Raw genomic sequence first — 5,751 nt, forward strand, 5'->3', positions numbered from 1 at the left:
TGGGAACCTCTTATATTTTTTGAATGTAACATTTTTTGTGATCTATGTATCTTCAAAAAATACAAATAAAAAATTGATAGGGGTGGGGGTGGGGAGTGGGGTATATGGGAACCTCTTATGTTTTTTAAAGTAATGATTTGTGTGATCTATTAACTTTAAAAAAAGATAATTAAAAATAAAAAAATAAAAACAAAACAGTAATTAGAGCTCCACCGACCCAGGGCTTACTGTGAGCCACTGTATGCGCACTAAGCACATTCATTCTCTTAAGTGGTCCATGAGGTCGGTTCTGTTTGATCTGTCCTAGAATGGCAAAGTGAGACAGAGAGGCTGTGACTTGTGAAGGCTCCATAGCTAGTCACCGTAGCGCTGATACTTCCACCCGGGACTCCTCAGCCTGGGCTGCTAACCAACACACTGACTAATGTTAACTGTGCTCCAAGGAAATTGACTTAGGAAGTAATTTGATCAGCTTTGTTAGGGGCTGAACGTACCTGCAATGAATTTTGGGGCAGTTTGGTCCTTCAGCAAACCTGTAGTACAGAATTCACACTCTTTATGATCAATGATCCCAAGGTTGGAGAAACTGCGCCTGGAGCCCTGGAGTTGATCAAATACCAGTGCCCATAATCCCAATACCATGGTGTGAACATTGGTACAAATGGACTTTGAAATGCCTTTTTCTGTTCTTGTTGCTTTTAAGGCTCTTTTCTTTAGATTTTAATTAATATTTATTTCAGTTGCATAATTTCCTTTTGGCATACACAAAGCTCCAGGACTTGAATTTGCCTGTAACCCCAGCTAATGAAAATGGCCATGAAATGCTTTAAACACATAAAATCCCATTTGAATGAATGTATTCTAAAGACAATTCCCATTTTCCAGGCGGCAGTAAGGCATTAGAGCAGGAGTCAGCGACTTTCTCTGTGAAGGGCCAGGTGGGAACTCTCCTGTCCCAGGGGCTCTGTCACTATCACTCAACCACGACATCCTACACAGGGAGGATAGAGAAATGAATGGGTGTGGCTATGTTCTAATAAAACTTTATCAAAACTGGCTGGGGGCCAGATTTGGCCCACAGGCCTTAGTGTGCCTACAGTGTCATATAGAAAGGCGTGCTTATGGCTCATGCTTGATTTTCCTCCAAGGGGCAGAGCCCCAGTCACTTCCTACCTCCAGGCCCCTCTCCGGCCCTTGTTCAGTCAGCCCTGGAAGGTGGGACTGCTTATCAGACCGGCAAATTCAAGAAGGAGATACTGAGTCTTCAGGCTCACTCTGCCCTTCTTCGTCTTGGGCCTGGCCCACAGGGGGCAGGGGTTCTGCTCTGCTCTTCACCACATTTGAGCTTCAGAAATCACAAGCCCCACTGTGCAGTCCTCAACAGTACTTTCCATCAGTGACACCCTATCAAGGAGCAATCCACAATCCACCTTAGGGTGCTATGGAAAGGGACTCCTCAAAGGTACAAACAAAATGGTGTAGCATGAACTCTCTTTGTTATTCTGAAAATCCAGATGAATTTTATATTCTCTCAATAAAGAAGCATTGAACAACTTCAGACACCAAGAGTCCTGGCTTTTTCACTATTATCACATGATGGCCATCAACTCACTGGCAGTATCATAGGTACCATAGACTCAAAATGTAAACCCCATTTAATAAGTGAAACTATTTACAGTTGTTCAAAACCTATTGCTCACAGGAAGAAAATACATGAAGCGTGTGTTGGCAGAAGGTCGGGAACCCTTCCGTTCCACCCCTCTCTGTTTCAATGGCCAGCAGAGACAGGTACCTTGTCAGATGGCCCCAGAATTCCCCTTCCTTCCTTCCTTCCTCCATCCAGTCCTTCCACATGCTAGAAGCCAGGCAGAGGGGTACCTTGGATTCAAGAGACATCCCGGGGGGCAGACTGAGGGCTATAGTTGCTTCAACTGGAAACTACGCTTCTATGTGTGAAGTGAAGCTCATGAGACTCAAGAGGCCTCCCACTAGTACTCCAGCGAGAGTTGACCAGAACTGGGGACTCACCTGGGCACCACTAATACTGGGTGGCTAGGAGAAGAGGAAGGAGGCATTTTTTGGAATTATTTTCCACACCATTAACTTCCTTTCCAAGGGAATCTGTGTTCCACATTATGGGTTGAGCTGTGTGCCCCAAAAAGATACCTTGAAGTCCTAATCCCAGGTACCTGGGAACATGAACTTTTTGCAAAAGCATTACTGCAAGCAGAATCATTTAAATTGAATGAGGTTGACTGCAGTGGGTGGACCTTTAGTCGAGGATGGCTGGTGTCTTTAGAAGGGGGGTGTGGGCGCAGATAGAAGGGGAGTGCGCCATGGGAAGAGAGACAGAGCAGGCCATAGGGTGACTGAGGAGGCACTGAAAACCGAAGGCTTGCTGGCAAAGGGACAGGTGCCCCAGCGGCCAGGACTGACCCACCAGCACGGCCCATGCACTTGAGGCTTCAGCCTGCAGGGCTGAGAGAGCGGTTCCTGGTGTTTTTAGCCACCTAGCTCATGGCACTTGTGACAGCAGCCTGAGAAAAGTGAGATGTCCCTCTTCTGGCACTACCATCCCTCCAGGAGGGCTGAGGGATAGCCCAGGTGCCCAGCTGTCCTCCAGGCTGAGGGTCCTTAACCAAGGCTTTTATCTAATCAGATGCCTTGAGGAACGCCCTGGGGACGGACGGAAACAATGTTGAAAAGAAAGGAATGGGTGACCTGGACAACTCTGAACACCCTTCTCTTCCTTCCTTCTGCCCTCTCTTGGGTGCTTCCGGTGCTTAGACCCCAGAGCTCTTCCCACCATGCACATCTTCCCAGAGGGGCCGGGCCAGACGGTGCAGACCTATTCCTGGTTCTTGGTGGGTGGGAAGGCGGCCCGAGGGTTCCCGGGACCCAGGACCGTCCATCAGCCTGGCTGCTTATTCACAGCCCCGGGAACCACCGCACATACTGCTCAGGGGGCTGCATCCTGCACACTGGATAGCCTCGGGACTCCCTTTCTAGACTCTTCGAGCACCCCCGGATTGCCGCGGGGCCCCTCCAGCTCTGGGGGGGAGGGGTGCATCTGTGTCTCTCAGTAATAGAAGCTCTGCTCTTCAGGGTCCAGGTGCCTGTCCCAAGGACCCCGCGGAGCAGCCCGTGCCCCCTCCACTCCCGGGCGCCCCATCGAGTCTTCCTCCCTGGCGAGCAATCCCCGCCCCCCTCCCGTCACTTGAACTTCCCGGTAGACCTTTCCCAGTATGATATCCTGCTCCCACCCCCACAGAAGCATCCCCCACCCTGCCCGGGCCCCGCCCCCACCCCCTGCCTGGTCCCCAGACCCCTTCCACGCGGTGCCGCTGGATGTCCAGTCCCCGCACAGCCCCGCCCCAGCCGCTCCCTGGCAGGGGAGCCCTGCCCCCAGCACCGCCTCACCCCCGCCGCTCGTTGCCGGCCTCTGGTCTCACCCTGGCCTGGCGGGAGAAGTAGCTGCGCTCCTTGGGGTCCAGGCGCCGCGGCGGGACTTAGCTGAAGGCGGACAGCGCCGAGGTGGGGCGGCGGCCGGGGCTTGCCCCGCAGCTTGGCGGCGGCGATCTCCTCGTCCCCCAGGCCGCCCCCATCCAGCTTCTCCGCCCAGGCCAGGTCGGTCCCACCCGGCCGGGCGCCCCGCCCGAGTCCGCCTGGCTGCCAGGCGCCCGCGTTCGGCAGTTGCCGGGAAACCGCGGCCTCGCGTCACAAAGCTGGGCGGGGAGCGCAGGGCTGGGGCGCAGGGACAGGGGCGCAGGGCCGAGGGCGCAGCCGGGCTGGGGATGGGACCGTGCCCTCCCGTCTCCCTGCGGGTCCCTGGAGCGCCCACTTGGGACGCGAGGAGCCGCGTCTGCTGGACTGGCGGCCTGCGCCAGCTTGCCCTTGCCCTTGAGCTCGCGGAGGGTCCCAAGCGGGCTGTCTGGAAGAAGTGCAGGCCACCCGGGCGCTGCATCTGAAACCCTCCAGGAGCCGCGGAACAGTAGTGGAAGAAAAAGGTGGAATTCATTGCCATCGTATATTAACTCAGTGTGTTTGCAGCAGCATCGTGTCAACGTGCAACGAATCAATTTTCAGCGCCTCGGTCATCATGAGGGATCACCGCTCACGGTACTGGCAGGTGCGGGTGTGCAGCGGCACGAATCGAATCCAGCCAAGTAATATCTGGGAAAACTGAGCTGTTCCGCAGCGCTCTGCTGTTTCTTGAGTCAAATGCTGGTTCAAGAGGTGCGTTCCTTTTGTCGAAAATTCACTTAATTCTAAAGCCTCGAATGTGTGTGTGTATCAGTAAAAAGGAAAAGGGGAACAAAACTGGCCTTGGGAATACTTTAATCAGGGGGGCTCTAGGAAGACCGGCTTGAAACATAAATGATAATGAGGAGCCAGACTTGTGAAATCTGGGGAACAGTGGGTCATTCCAGGAAGAGGGAAGAGCATCTGTGGTGGCCCTGAGGCCGAGCCCATTGATGTGCAGGCGGCAGAAAGGGAGGACAAGGACGGTGCAGCTTTCAGACGGGGTAGGCAGCAGGGAGTGCAGGTGGACAGGCAAGCAGGGGAGGGGTCGCTCTCAGGCCGGGACCAACTAGCACCCCTCTCAGGGGGCTTCTTGCCCGCAGGTCCTTGCTGCAGGCAGAGGTTTTAGAGATTTTTCAGTACCATGTCCTTGATGCTAATTAACAAAAACAGTAACCACACATTCACAGTGGCACCCCTAGAAGTAGAGGACCCTAGAAGTATGGTACCCCTAGAAGTACAGCACACTAGCAGTAGGGGACCCTAGAATTATGGCACCCCTAGAAGTATGACCCAGCAACCCAGTCTGTGCTTCTCCTACCCCTCCTTACACGTACCCTCACCAAAAGCTGTGTCAATAAAATCTGACTGGAAAAGAAAGCACCCTAGCACCTCTATGAGAAGCGACGATAGCACCTGCCATTGACTAAGCATTCCCTTCACTGTTTGCTAGGTGCTGCCCTAAGCAATTCCATGGCATGTTTCATTGACTATCCTCCACTATTTAGAATACACTTATTTAAAATTTTGGGGATATCTCAGCCTCCAGAGGTGCTCAGTTCACCAATGAGCCAAAATCCCCTCTGGATTTGTGGCCCAAGCCCTTGTGATGGTGTAGCATTTTGGGAGGGAACTGACTGCTCTTCTTCCCCAGGACTATCTCAACTACACTGATTTCTGCTCCTCCCTAGTTTTCCTTCCATCTGACAAGCATTCCCCAAGTTCCTTATGCACCAGCCTACGAAGGCTTGGAAGGCAGCAACTTTAGGACCACACACTCCACAGGCACCTCTCCCAGCAGCACCATCCCTCTGCCTCCAGGCCTGGCTCAGGCAAAGTGCTTCTTCACTAGGATGAAGGTAAGCAGTGCAAGAGAAACTGCTCCCCTTTTGCTCAGCCGGAACAGTCACTGTACTCTTCTGCAGCTACTGCTCTGCCCAGCAATTACAGGATCCAGGGACCATCCAGAGTTTCATGGGTGGCCAATAAATCTAAGCTTTGCTGCCCCCTACTGACCAGAGAATACCTCCATTGCTTAAGAGGTGATGCTCACAGGTACAGCTCTTTTTAATCATTTTCCTTTCTCTTCTTTAATTTTGAAGACTAATGGCAAGAAGATGCTGTGTTCAAAATTATCTTCAAATGCATGGCTCCAACACTTCCAACAGGGACACTGGGAAATGTCTTGCTAATCTCTAACCATTTATGTGAATGTCACCTCAAATTCTT

At 52.5% G+C, this 5,751-nt stretch overlaps 1 long non-coding RNA gene across 1 annotated transcript; it reads left to right on the forward strand.

The window, feature by feature from the left end:
• The first annotated feature begins 3,804 nt into the window (after nucleotides 1-3,804).
• LOC139437370 (uncharacterized) lies at nucleotides 3,805-5,537 on the forward strand. The gene is made up of 2 exons (XR_011647130.1): nucleotides 3,805-4,236; nucleotides 5,214-5,537. It is a non-coding gene; the product is annotated as an uncharacterized lncRNA (long non-coding RNA).
• Nucleotides 5,538-5,751: the final 214 nt, after the last annotated feature.

This window comes from Dasypus novemcinctus, chromosome 22 (assembly GCF_030445035.2).
Source record: "Dasypus novemcinctus isolate mDasNov1 chromosome 22, mDasNov1.1.hap2, whole genome shotgun sequence".
Taxonomy (NCBI): domain Eukaryota; kingdom Metazoa; phylum Chordata; class Mammalia; order Cingulata; family Dasypodidae; genus Dasypus; species Dasypus novemcinctus.